This window comes from Mesoplodon densirostris, chromosome 4 (assembly GCF_025265405.1).
Source record: "Mesoplodon densirostris isolate mMesDen1 chromosome 4, mMesDen1 primary haplotype, whole genome shotgun sequence".
NCBI lineage: Eukaryota > Metazoa > Chordata > Mammalia > Artiodactyla > Ziphiidae > Mesoplodon > Mesoplodon densirostris.
The window spans coordinates 141,747,723-141,763,130 of NC_082664.1; the positions used below are offsets into that span (position 1 = coordinate 141,747,723).

At 37.6% G+C, this 15,408-nt stretch overlaps 1 long non-coding RNA gene across 5 annotated transcripts in view; it reads right to left on the minus strand.

Annotated features, from left to right (window-relative positions):
- Positions 1–15,408, minus strand: part of LOC132488755 (uncharacterized) — a 113,927-nt gene that overhangs the window by 66,669 nt on the left and 31,850 nt on the right. For 4 of the 5 annotated variants that reach the window (XR_009531812.1, XR_009531810.1, XR_009531808.1 and 1 more), the window contains exon 2: positions 8,772–8,876. This is a non-coding gene — a long non-coding RNA (uncharacterized LOC132488755). Of the gene's footprint in view, positions 1–8,767; positions 8,877–15,408 lie in introns of all 5 variants that reach the window. The other variant, XR_009531809.1, reaches the window with a different exon arrangement.

Genomic DNA, 15,408 nt, shown 5'->3' on the forward strand with positions numbered 1-15,408 from the left:
CTGGACACAGACCCAATTTGGTCCCAAGGCTGGACTGCTGTGGGCCTGAGGACCTCGGGAGGATATGCCAGCTAGTTCGCCCCCCTTGAACATGTAGTACCTGGTCCCCTCTGCAAGGGGCCACAACCTCCAGATCTAAGTGTGCCCTCATACTACTAAGCCAACCCTCTGACACCCAAAGGACGGTGGACTCTCTGGGCTGGATGACATTTGAAAAATCACCTGGTCTCAATATATCCTCGTGTTTGGGTTCCGACCTCCAGGCTCCTTCGTTAGGGTCATCCCACTCCACAAGACAGCACCCTCAACAGATGATTTTGCAGGGGTTTATACTTGTTCGGGGGATGAAGAGTAAGGGGGAAGAAGGAATGGGACAGAAGCCCTTACACGTTTGGTCAGGCACATTCCACTCTAATTTAAAACCCAGGAACAGGACTTTCCCTACATCTAAGGTTGTATCAGTAACCAGAGAGGGACAGTAGAGATCCTGCCGCCTTCTGTTTCCCATAACAACAATTCTAAAACTGGACCTTATAGGCACTTCATATTCACAATGCCTGGGGAGCTGTAAATGACAACAGCCCTCAAAAAATGTCTTGGTGGGGCTTCCCTGGTGGTGCAATGGTTGAGAGTCCACCTGCCAATGCAGGGGACAAGGGTTCGTGCCCCAGTCCAGGAAGATCCCACATGCTGCGGAGCGGCTAGGCCCGTGAGTCATTGCTGCTGAGCCTGCACGTCCAGAGCCTGCATGTCCAGAGAGGCCACAACAGTGAGAGGCCCGCGTACCGCAAAAAAAAAAAAAAAAGTCTTGGGGTAGGTCATCGAAATAGACTTCAAAACAAGGCAACCTTTCACTAACCCTTTTTCAAGGGGTAAATTTTACTCACACTGTTCAAAAAAAAAAAGACATATGAAGATGCTCACCATTGCTTTATGTTAGACAAATGCAAATTAGATGTACAAAGAAGTATCACCTGGAACCACTCAGAATAGCCATCCTCACAATGTCTAGAAACAAGAAATGCTTCAGAGGGTGTGGAAAAAAGAGAAACCTACTACTTATTATTATTTTTTTTAATCTGCATTGGGTCTTCGTTGCTGCGTGCAGCTTTTCTATAGTTGCAGCAAGTGGGAGCTACTCATCGTTGTGGTACGCAGCCTACTGTTTGCGGTGGCTTCTCTTGTTGTGGAGTACAGGCTCTAGGCACACAGGCTTCAGTAGTTATGGCACGTGAGCTCAGTAGTTGTGGCTCATGGGCTCTAGAGTGCTGACTCAGTAGTTGTGGTGCACTGGCTTAGTTGCTCTGCGGTGTGTGGGATCTTCCTGGGCCACGGCTCGAACCTGTGTCCGCTGCACTGGCAGGTGGATTCTTAACCCCTGTGCCACCAATACTACACTACTGGTGGGAATGCCAATTGGTAACAGCCACTATGGAGCACAGAATGGTGTTTACCAGAGTAAGGGGAGGCAGGAGGGATAAACTGGAAATTGGGATTGACCACTATATATAAAAGAGATAACAAATAACAGTCTACTGTATAGCACAGGGAACTCTACTCAAAACTCTGTAATGACCTGTATGGGAAAGGAATCCAAAAAGGATTGGATATATGTACAACTGCTTCCCTCTGTTGTGCAGCAGAAAGTAACACAACATTGTAAATCAACTATGCTCCAAAAAAATTGAAATTGAAATGAAATCAAAGAAAATAAAATAAAATAGTGCTACCAGATGATCCAGCAAGTTCACTCCTGTACGCATATCTAGAGGAAAGCATAAATCGAAAAGACACATCTTCCCCAATGTTCACTGCAACACTCTTTACAATAGCTAAGACATGGAAGCAACCAAAATGTCCATCAACATATGAATATAGGTAAAGAATATGTGATACATATATATATATGTTATGGAATATGACTCAGCCATAAAATAGAAGAAAATAATGCCATTGCAGTAACATGGATGGACCTAGAGATAATTGTACTAAGTGAAGTAAGTCAGACACAGTAAGACAAATAATGTATGATATCACTTCTAGGTGTAACCTAAAAACTGATACAAATGAACTAACTTACAAAACAAAGGCAGACTCTCAGACTTGGAAAACAAACTTATGGTTACCAAAGGGGAAAGGTGGGGGGTAGGGATAAATCAGGAACTTGGGGTAAACATACGAATACTACTCTATATAACATAGATAAGCAACAAGGACCTACTGTATAGCACAGGGAACTCTACTCAATATTCTGGGAGTACCTTTATCAGAAAAGAAACTGAAAAAGAATGAATATACACATATGTGTAACTGAATCACTTGCTGTGCAGCTGAAATGAACACAACATTGTAAATCAACTATACTCCAATAAAATTTAAATTACAAAATAAAGAAAATCACCTATATTTCAAAAGAAAAAAAGAATTCCCATATATTTTTATGGCTTGATAGCTTACTTTTTTAGTGCTCAATATTATCCCATTCCCAGAATATATTAATACTATATCATTTCATTCACCTATTGGAGGACACCTTAGTTTCATTCACGTTTTGGCAATATTGAATTAGATGCTATAAATATCCATATGCAGGTTTTCATCTGGAAGTATGTTTTAAACTACTTTCAGTAAATATCCATGAGAACACTTGCTGGATTGTACAGTAATGGAATGTTCAATATTATAGCAAGTGTCAATCAGACTACCAAAGTAGCTGTATTATTTTTCATTTCCACCAATAACAAATGACATTTTCTATTGTTCCAGATCCCCTACAGAATGTGTTCTTGTCATTGTTCACATTTTAGCCATTCTAAGTATTACACAGTGGTATGTAATTGTATATTTAATTTGCTTTTTCATGGCAGCATGTAATCTGGATTATTCTTCTGTATATTATATGCATAGTGTCTATTTTCTTTGGTGAGCTGTCCATAAAGTATATTGGTCCACATTTTATTTAGGCTGCTTTCATTTTTTTCTACCCAATCTGTATTTGTTTTATTTATTTTCGTGCCTTATTGCATTAGCAAGGACTTGGAGTAAAATATGGAAAAGGAGTCATGAAAAGGGACAACTTTGATTTTACCTGAACTTAGTGGAAAAGCTTCATGTTTTTGACCATTAATCATGATGTAAGATTAAAGTTTCCTGTAGATCTTTGTTATCAACTTGAGAAAGCTCCAGTCTATTTCTTTAACTGAGAGTTTTTATGAAGAACGGGTGTTAGATTTTTTCAAAGGTCTTCTGAATCTATTTATATGCTAATGATTGTCTTTAGGGTGTTGATATGATGGATATACTTCTTTGATTTTAGAATGTTGAACCAGCCTTGCATACCTGGGATTACTCCCTCTCATTCATGATATAAAATTCTCTCAAAATATTGTTGGATTCGATTTGTTAATATTTTGTTGAGGATTTTTGCATTGATGTTCCTGAGAGATATTGGTCAGTTTTCTTTACTATTCATATGTTCCTCTAAGTTTGGATGTTGTGGATTTAGTGTCAGACATTCATTTGGGGAGATTCTCAGTCATTTTTTAAAAATATTTTCTGTTCTTTGTTATCTTTCTTCTCCTCCTGCTATACCCATTATGTATAGGTCACAGCATTTTCATTGTTCCACAATTATTGATTACTCTGTTCTGTTGATTTCTTTCCTGCCCATTTTCTCTTTTCTTTTGAGATTTAAAGGTTTCTCTTGATATGTCTTCTAGCTCACAGGAATATCAGGAGATATTTCTCCTCAACCAGCTCTTTGACTGCTAAAACAAAATACGAGACACTTGGCATTTTATAAACAACAGAATATTTTTGTTTTCTCATAATTGCTGAGGCTGAAAAGTTCAAGAACCAGTTACCAGGGGCTTCCCTGGTGGTGCAGTGGTTAAGAATCTGCCTACCAATAAAGGGGACATGGGTTCGAGTGCTGGTCCGGGAAGATCGCACATGCCATGGAACAACTAAGCCCGTGTACCACAAATACTGAGCCTGTGCTCTAGAGCCCACAGGCCACAAATACTGAGCCTGTGTGCCACAACTACTAAAACCCACACACCTAGAGCCCATGCTCCACAACAAGAGAAGCCACCCAATGAGAAGAACGCACACCACAACAAAGACCCAATGCAGCCAAAAAATTAATTAATTAATTAATTAATTATAAAAAGAAGAACAAGTTGCCAGCTGACTTAGTGTCTGGTCAGGGACCAATTTCTGGTTCATAATGTGGGTGTTTTTGCTCGGCAATGAAATCATGTAATGGGCATAAGATCTTCTGTGTGCTACATTTATTAGGTCACTTATCCCATGTTTGAGGTCTCTGGCCACATGACCTAATCACCTCCCAAAAGCCCCACCTCCTAATACCACAACATGGGAGCTAGGCTTCAAAATTTTAAAATTAGAGGTACAAAATGTTTACACCATAACAGGGACCACAGAGTTACCTGATTTTTCCTTTCATGTTAAAGGTTTGCACATTTATATTTATTATATAATCCTAAAATCCTTGTTTTTTTTAAGATTCTTTTCCCATATACGCCAGTACAGACCATTGAGTAGAGTTCCCTGTGCTATGAAGCAGGTCTTTATCAATACTTATCTATTTTATATATACTAGTGTGTATATGTCAGTCCCAATCTACCAATTTATATATACTAGTGTGTATATGTCAGTCCCAATCTACCAATTTATCCCTTCCCCACTTATCCCCTGGTAACAATAAGTTTGTTTTCTATATCCATGACTCTATTTCTGTTGTGTAAATAAGTTCATTTGTACCTTTTTTTTCTTTTTAGATTCCTCATATACGCAATATCCTATGATATCTGTCTTACTGTGTCTGACTTGCTTCACTCAATATAACAATCTCTAGGTGCATCCATGTTGCTACAAAACTCTTAACTGTTAATGATAATTCTCATTTTTTTCCAGTATCATCAGCAATTCTTTCTGGCAGACATGTGATAACACTTTTTAAACACGGATATTGAGACCAAGGCTCCTGACCTGCAAACAAACAAAACATCATTCATATAGTGAAAACTGTGCACATCAAAGGATGAAAGCACTTGGTCTAAATCCCTTTGCACCCACTGCTGACAGAGGGCAGAGGAGTTTGACTCACTAACCTTCCTTACGTGCACTTCTTCCTAATGAGGTATTCCATCTAAAACTTATAAGAAGCGGGAATGCATCATGAAACACACCAATCTCTACTACAGATTCTGAAGCAGCAAAAAAAAAAACAAAACAACAACAAAAACATGATGAATCCATCCAAAGGGTTCGTTCCACGTTGTTACAATAGTTTCCCTCTCACTGTGAACCCTTTTCAAACCCTATCACTTGAAACTATTTTTATTTTTTCAACAAAAATAATGTTAATCTGTAGTCACACGCTCCAGTAATATTACACTATCTCTTGTGCAAGTATGTAGGGATTTGAGGAGCTATGGGAGGCTATCATGAAATGTTGCCTAGAGTAATTAGGACATTTCATTTAATGTTGGCTCTTCTCCCTAACATGTCTGCTGCCCTCTTCTTTTTGTAGCTACTAGCATTGAGAAAGTGACCAAGATAAGGCCCTTCTCTTTTACTGCCTATGAATGCAGCTGTGATTAACCCCACAGACCTTGGTGCTTCCAGAATCCCCTGAACCTACTGACCCTCCATGAATGGCATGACATAGATAAGGATGGTGACGTGCAGACTTGTATAGGTCATGCTATAAAATTTTCGAGTCTTCCCTTCCTCATAATTCCAAAGAATAGATTTCTTTGGATTTCTGCTTAATGCTGCTGGAGTTGGTACATAAGTTGAGGGAGGTATCAGGGCACACCAAAAGAGAGGGTAACTGCACAGAAAATACAAGCAGGTACATTTCTGTGTAGTTTCAAGCAGCTTATTTGCTATATCAACCATGGTGACATGTTGACCCTTCCTCTTTCTACTAGTAGTACAACAAACATAAAGGATATTTAGGCTGCTTGTTTTATCCCCACCTCTCACAATTGATCTGCATTCACATATAGGACAATGAAGGGCATTTTCTACCATCTTAACCAATATTTGAGAACTAGAAAATGTCCAGATTTTTCCGGGGATTATTTTCATATTCCCCAATCAGGCCTATGAAGGAATCTTACCTATTGTGTTTAATGAAGTCATATCTCTCACAGCATCCCATCATCAACAAAACTAGAAAGAAATTTGAAGGGTCTTAAATTTTACCATATTTGAAATTCCAATGTTTTAGCCTGACACGCTTTTGGATTTTAGAAAAAAATATTTTAAATGAGACAAAAAATCATTTTTATGACACAAAAAGACAGCAAGAGTTTTATATTTTTATCTGTTCCACTTGCACACAAAAGTCTCATGGGGTTATGAAAAGCAGTCCTGTTGGGTGCTGTGCATGGTGCAAGTATGGATTAAAGCTTAGGAATCTTAAGCTTCAGTCACCTGAAACTTTTAAATTAGGATGCAAGCAATCCTGTCCAACATCTGAACAGAGCAAGACACTGTCTTTATTTTATTTGTCAGGTAATAAATCTGTCTTTTGCCCCAAGGAGAGAAACAACTGGCAACTTCCATCAATGTGTTGTACAAAAATCTTTGAACATACAGTGCAAGCAGAGGCTGATACAAGGTGTGAAAAAAAAATAAGAGACCCTTGTGGCATTTTCTCCTAACTTATTGCAATCTCCCATTTAAAATGTGGGAATAATCAATCTTCTGAGGAAAAAGGCCCAAGGAAGGTTTTTGCTTCTGTGGAATAATGGGATTGCTAAAGATTTCAGGAGGCAAGACGAATTAGTGAGAATGACCATGAGAAATCAGAGAAAAGTCAGATCCATGGATGAACTGATGTTTACATCTGTGAATCAATGAGAAGTAGGAGCAAATGAAAAGAAAGCTGAATACAACATTTTCTGAATAAGTGTAACCTTTCAGCTGTCATAGAAAAATTAATACTCACTATGATACAACATATTTAGTTTAGAAATTTAAGTTAAATTTAAAGCTTAATAATTAGATTTATTGAAGAAATGAAAACATATTTGTGGTTTAGAATACATAATGTGTTCTGCTACAGACAAGAAGACTACATAAATAAATAGAAATAAGACTAAATAAAGAGGAAAATAACAAATTAGATGTTATTAACATTAAAAACTGACACTCATCTAAAGAGAAGGAGAGACAGAAAGAGAGAAGAATTCATAGCAAGCATATATTAAAAACTCCTAAATAAGAAGTCTTCAGATGTTAAAAAAAAAAGAAGCCTTCAATAAGAAGATAATGTAATAGCAAAAATGGAGAAAATATACCAAAAGATATTTCAAAAAAGAGAGTACAGAATGTTAAGTAAACGTATCAAAAGATGTTTGGCTTCTTAGTAGTCAGTTAAATGCAAAAAAGTGATACCTGGAATTATCACTCACCAACCAGAAAGTTCAAATGAAAATGACAGGTATTATCAAGTTTAACAAGAATGTGTATGATCCTTGAATCTCACTCACTGCTGCTGAGGATGAAAAATCATACAAAAATGTTTTGAAAATATTTATAAATATCTAAAAAGATAAACACATGAAAGCTATGACTCGAAAATCTTACTACTACATGTATACTGAACAATAATTTATATATACACCACCAAAGCTCAAGTTCTAGAATTTATATACCAGTGCTATTCTCAATAGGCACAAACTGAAAATCACTCATATTGTAATACACATTGGAATAAATTAATTAATAGTTAAATATTTACACTATGGAATCCTATGCAACAGTGGCAATGCATGATCACAACAACAGGCAACCATATAGGCATATTCACAAGCAACATAAAATAGAAAAGCCCAATCCAAAAGTGAGTTTACTGTGCCATAACATTTATATAAAATACAAAATACAGGTAACTTGATCTTTTTGTTAGATATAAGAACAATACTAAACCTTAAGGGGAGTCACTAGAATGGGACCAGGGGGCATCTGAGTATCTGGCAATTTTCTGTGTCTTTATCTAGAAGCTATGTATAGAGTGTATTCAGATTCTGAATTTTCTGAAATTTGTCATTTCCCTAAAACCATGCATGTTTTCAGTTGTTTTTATACATAACAAAAAGTTAAAAAGATAGACTAGGGAAGGTAATTATATTAGCACTTTAATATCCATGCTTTTCAAGGGGGAAGTGAAAGGTATTAAATACTTGACATTGTGATTACTTCTTAAAAGTAAGGTGAAAATTTGAGATTAATAAATAAGACGTACTTCTTCATATATAATCCTCAAAGAGGAGGGGTATAAAGGAGTATTATTATTTTTTATTTAATAGAGAATCGTTAAGATAGAAAATAATGAAAACAGACTAGGTTTAAAAAAGAGCACACTGGACTTCCCTGGTGGCACAGTGGGTAAGAATTTGCCTGCCAATGCAGGGGACAGTGGTTCATTCCCTTGTCTGGGAAGATCCCACATGCTGCAGAGCAACTAAGCCCGTGAGCCACAACTACTGAGCCTGCGCTCTAGAGACTGCAGGCAACAACTATTGAGCCTGCATGACACAACTACTGAAGCCCATGCACCTAGAGCCCATACTCCACAACAAGAGAAATCACCGCAAGGAGAAGGCCGTGCACCACAAAGATGAGTAACCCCTGCTTGACACAACTAGAGTAACCCTGTGCAGCAACGAAGACCCAATGAACCAAAAATAAATAAAATTAAATCTTTTGACTTCTGAGATGACTCACTCACGTGGCTGTAGGTAAGAGGCCTCAGTTCCTTGCCACATGGATCTCTCCTTAGGGCTGCTTGAGTGTCCTCATGACATGGCAGCTGGCTTACCCCAGGATGAGTGATCTAGCAGAAACCAAAGCAGAAGCTGCAGTGACTTTTATAACTTTGGAAGCTGCATTTTGTCATTTCTGCAATTTCTTATTAGTTAAACAGTCAGCCCTTTTCAAGTGCAAGGAGCCACACAGGTACAATGAAGACTGGGAGATAATTAGGGGATAATTAGGGCCATCTTGGAGGCTGGCTACCAACGTGGCTGACTAGCCAAAGACTGAATTTTGTTTTCTTCACTTCTGGAGAGAAAATGGTCAGTGAATCTCATTGGTGGTCTCTGAGATGTACCAAAGCTACCTCTTGCTCTCACCCCCAGCCATGTGGCTGACAGGGTCTCGATGCTCCGGCCGGGTGTCAGGCCTGTGCCTCTGAGTTGGGAGAGCTGAGTTCAGGACATTGGTCTACCAGAGACCTCTGGCACCTTGTAATATCAAACAGCAAAAGCTCTCCCAGAGATATCCATCTCAATGCTAAGACCCAGCTCCACTCAGAGACCAGCAAGATCCAATGCTGGACATCCCATGCAAAACAACTGGCAAGACAGGAATGCAGGCCCACCCATTAGCAGAGAGGCTGCCTAAAATCATAATAAGGCCACAGACACCCCTAAAACACACCACCGGATGGGGACCTGTCCAACAGAAAGACAACATTCAGACACACCCACCAGAACTCAGGCACCAGTCCCCTCCACCAGAAAGCCTACACAACCCAATGAACCAACCTTAGCCACTAGGCGCAGACATTGAAAACAACGGGAACTACGAATCTGCAGCCTGTGAAAAGGAGACCCCAAACACAGTCTCCAAGTCAAATGAGAAGACAGAGAAACACACAGCAGATGAAGGAGCAAGGAAAAAAACCACCAGACCAGAAAATGTAGAATAGGCAGTCTACCTGAAAAAGAATTCAGAGTAATGATAATAAAGATGATCCCAAATCTTGGAACTGGAATGGAGAATATACAAGAAAAGTTTAACAAGGACCTAGAAGAACTAAAGAGCAAACAAACAATGATGAACAACACAATAAATGGAATTAAAAATTCTCTAGAAGGAAATAATAGCAGAATAACTGAGGCAGAAGAATGGATACATGACCTGGAAGATAAAATAGTGGAAATAACTACCACAGAGCAGAATAAAGAAAAAAGAATGAAAAGAATTGAGGACAATCTGAGACACCTCTGGGACAACATTAAACACACCAACATTCGAATATAGGGGTCCCAGAAGTAGAAGAGAAAAAGAAGGAGACTGAGAAAATATTTGAAGAGCTTATAGTTGAAAACTTCCCTAATATGGGAAAGGAAATTATTAATCAAGGCCAGGAAGTGCAGAGAGTCCCATACAAGATAAACCCAAGGGTAAACATGCCAAAACATATATTAATCAAACTATCAAAAATTAAATACAAAGAAAAAATATTAAAAGCAGCAAGGGAAAAACAACAAATAACATACAAGGGAATCCCCATAGGTTAACTGGTGATCTTTCAGCAGAAACTGTGCAAGCCAGAAGGGACTGGCAGGAAATATTTAAAGTGATGAAAGGGGAAAAGCTACAACCAAGATTACTCGACCCAGCAAAGATCTCATTCAGATTTGATGGAGAAATTAAAACCTTTGCAGACAAGCAAAAGCTACGAGAATTCAGCACCACCAAACCAGCTTTACAACAAATGCTAAAGGAACTTCTCTAGGCAGGAAACATAAGAGAAGGACCAGGCCTACAATAACAAACCCCAAACAATTAAGAAAATGGTAATAAGAACATACATATCAATAATTACCTTAAATGTAAATGGATTAAATGCTCCAACAAAAAGACATAGACTGGCTGAATGGATCCAAAAACATGACTGGTATATATGCCGTCTACAAGAGACCCACTTCAGACCTAGAGACACATACAGACTGAAAGTGAGGGGTTGGAATAAGATATTCCATGCAAATGGAAACCAAAAGAAAGCTAGAGTAGCAATTCTCATATCAGACAAAACAGATTTTAAAATAAAGACTATTACAGGAGACAAAGAAGGACACTACATAAAGATCAAGGGATCAATACAAGAAGAAGATATAAAAATTGTACATATTTATGCACCCAACATAGGAGCACCTCAATACATAAGGCAAATGCTAACAGCCATAAAAGGGGAAATCGACAATAACACAATCATACTAGGGGACTTTAGCACCCCTCTTTCACCAATGAACAGATCATCCAAAATGAAAATAAATAAGGAAACACAAGCTTTAAATGATACATTAAACAATATGGACTTAATAGATAGTTACAGGATATTCCATCCAAAAACAACAGAATACACTTTTTCTCAAGTGCTCATGGAACATTCTCCAGGATAGATCATATCTTCGGTCACAAATCAAGCCTTGGTAAATTTAAGAAAATTGAAATTGTATCAAGTATCTTTTCCGACAACAATGCTATCAGATGAGATATCAATTACAGGAAAAAATCTGTAAAAAAGTACAAACACATGGACGCTAAACAATACACTACTTAATAACCAAGACTTCACTGAAGAAATCAAAGAGGAAATAAAAAAATACCTAGAAAGAAATGACAATGAAAACATGAAGACCCAAAAGCTAGGGGATGCAGCAAAAGCAGTTCTAAGAGGGAAGTTTATAGCAATAAAATCCTACCTCAAGAAACAAGAAACATCTCAAATAAACAAACTAAACTTACACCTAAAGCAATTAGAGAAAGAAGGAAAAAAAAAAAAACCCAAAGTCAGCAGAGGAAAGAAATCATAAAGATCAGATCAGAAATAAATGAAGAAGAAATGACGGAAACAACAGCAAAGATCAAAAAAACTAAAAGCTGGTTCTCTGAGAAGATAAACAAAATTGATAGACCATTAGTCAGACTTATCAAGAAAAAAAGGGAGAAGACTCAAATCAATAGAATTACAAATGAAAAAGGAGAAGTAACAAATGACACTGTAGAAATACAAAGGATCATGAGAGATTACTGCAAGCAACTATATGCCAATAAAATGGACAATCTGGAAGAAATGGACAAATTCTTAGAAAAGCACAACCTTCCAAGACTGAACCAGGAAGAAATAGAAACTATAAATTAACAAACCAATCCCAAGCACTGAAATTGAGACTGTGATTAAAAATCTTCCAACAAACAAAAGCCCAGGACCAGATGGTTTCACAGGCAAATTCTATCAAACATTTAGAGAAGAGTTAACACCTATCCTTCTCAAACTGTTCCAAAATATAGCAGAGGGAGGAACTCTCCCAAACTTATTCTATTAGACCACCATCTCCCTTAAACCAATACTAGACACAGATGTCACAAAGAAAGAAAACTACAGGCCAATATCACTGATGAACATAGATGCAAAAATCCAAAGCAAAATAATAGCAAACAGAATCCAACAGTGCATTAAAAGGATAATACAACAAGATCAGGTGGGGTTTATCCCAGGGATGCAAGGATTCTTCAATACATGCAAATCAATGTGATACACCTTATTAAAAAACTGAAGGATAAAAACCATATGGTCATCTCAATAGATGCAGAAATGCTTTTCACAATATTAAACACCCATTTATGATAAAAACTCTGCAGAAAATAGGCATAGAGGGAACTTTCCTCAATATAGTAAAGGCCATATATTACAAACCCACAGCCAACATCGTTCTCAATGGTGAAAAACTGAAACCATTTCCACCAAGATCAGGAGCAAGACAAGGTTGCCCACTCTCACCACTATTATTCAACACACTTTTTGAATTTTTAGCTACAGAAACCAGAGGAGAAAAAGAAATAAAAGGAATCCGAATCGGAAAAGAAGAAGTTAAGCTCCCACTGTTTGCAGATGACATGATACTAGACACAGAGAAGCCTAAAGATGCTACCAGAAACCTACTAGAGTTAATCAATGAATCTGGTAAGGTTGCAGGATACAAAATTAATGTCCAGATATCTCTTTCATTCCTATACACTAAAGATGAAAAATCTGAAAGAGAAATTAAGGAAACATTCCCATTTACCACTGCAACAAAAAGAATAAAATACCTAGGAATAAACCTACCTAAGGAGACAAAAGACGTTTACTCAACAAACTATAAGACACTGATGAAAGAAATCAAAGATGACACAAACAGATAGAGAGATATACCATGTTCTTGGATTGGAAGAATCAGCATTGTGAAAATGACTATACTAACCAAAGCAATCTACAGATTCAATGAAATCCCTATTAAACCACCAATGGCATTTTTCAGAGAACTGGAACAAAAAATTTCACAATATGTATGGAAACACAAAAGACCCTGAACAGCCAAAGCAATCTTGAGAAGAAAAACAGAGCTGGAGGAATCAGGCTCCCTGACTTCAGACAATACTACAAAGCTACAGTAGGCAAGACAGTATGGTACTGGCAGAAAAACAGAAATATAGATCAATGGAACAGGAGAGAAAGCCCAGAGATCAAACCATACACATATGGTCACCTTATTTTTGATAAAGGAGGCAAGAATATACAATGGAGAAATCACAGCCTCTTCAATAAGTGGTGCTAGGAAAACTGGACAGCTACAGATAAAAGAATGAAATTAGAATACTCCCTAACACCACACACAAAAATAAACTCAAAATGGATTAAAGACCTAAACATAAGGCCAGATACTATAAAACTCTTAGAGGAAAAAACATAGGCAGAACACTCTATGACATCAATCACAGCAAGATCCTTTTTGACCCACCTCCTAGAGAAATGGAAATAAAAACAAAAATAAACAAATGAGACCCAATGAGACTTAAAAGCTTTTGCACAGCAAAGGAAAACGTAAACAAGATGAAAAGACAACCCTCAGAATGGGAGAAAATATTTGCCAACGAAGCAACTGACAAAGGATTAATCTCCAAACTTTACAAGCAGCCCATGCAGATCAATATCAAAAAAACAGACAACCCAATCCATAAATGGGCAGAAGACCTAAATAGACATTTCTCCAAAGAAGATATACAGATTGCCAACAAACACATGAAAGAATGCTCAACATCAGTGATCATTAGAGAAATGCAAATCAAAATTACAATGAGGTATCACCACACACAGGTAAGAGTGGCCATCATCAAAAAAATCTACAAACAATAAATGCTGCAGAGGTGTGGAGAAAAGGGAACCCTCTTGCACCGTTGGTAGGAGTGTAAATTGATACAGCCAGTATCTACAACAGTATGGAGGTTCCTTAAAAACCTAAAAATAGAACTACCATATGACACAGCAATCCTACTACTGGGAATATACCTGTAGAAAACCATAATTCAAAAAGAGTCATGGGGCTTCCCTGGTGGTGCAGTGGTTGAGAGTCCGCCTGCCGATGTGGGGGACGCTGGTTCGTGCCCTGGTCTGGGAAGATCCCCATGCCGCGGAACGGCTGGGCCCGTGAGCCATGACCACTGAGCCTGCATGTCCGGAGCCTGTGCTCTGCAACGGGAGAGGCCACAACAGTGAGAGGCCCGTGAACTGCAAAAAAAAAAAAAAAAAAAAAAAGAGTCATGTTCCACAATGTTCATTGCAGCTCTATTTGCAATAGCCAGGACATGGAAGCAATCTTAGTGTCCATCAACTGATGAATGGATAAAGAAGATGTTGCACATCTTCAATATAAAATGGAATATTACTCAGCCATAAAAAGAAATGAAATTGAGTTATCTGTTGTGAAGTGGATGGACCTAGAGTCTGTCATACAGAGTGAAGTAAGTCAGAAAGAGAAAAACAAATGCTTTATGCTAACACATATATATGGAATCTACAAAAAAAAAAAGAAAAAAATGCTTGGGAAGAACCTAGGGGCACGACAGGAATAAAGACTCAGACATAGAGAATGGACTTGAGGACATGGAGAGCGGAAGGGTAAGCAGGTACGAAGTGAGAGAGTGGCATGGACTTAGATATACTACTAAATGTAAAATAGATAGCTAGTAGGAAACAGCTGCATAGCACAGGGAGATCAGCTCAGTGCTTTGTGAACACTTAGAGGGGTGGGATAGGGAGGGTGGGAGGGAGACACAAGAGGGAGGAGATATGGGGATATATGTATATGTAGAGCTTGTTCACTTTGTTATAAAGCAGAAACTAACAGACCATTGTAAAGCAATAATAATCCAATAAAGATGATAAAAGTAAATAAATAAATAATTATTCCCCCCTCAAATTAAATCTTTTAAAAAAACAAAGAAAGAAAGAAGAGCACTCAATAACATGGTAACTCTTAACCTAAGTATTTTCAGTCATATAGTGGATGTAAATGAATTAATATCTCCTACAAAAGTGTAATGTTTTATATTATGTGCAACTAATTTTGTTTCAAAATCTACAGGTAAAATAAAAGAATTAATTAGAAAGGAGAAAATGTTCCATGTATTTAAAAACAATAAAACAATAAGCATATAATATCATGCTTATAATAAGCATATAATAAGCATCTTAGATAAAGTAGTCTTTAAGTTCAGAACAATTTGTCATTATTGTAATTAGTATTATTATCCCA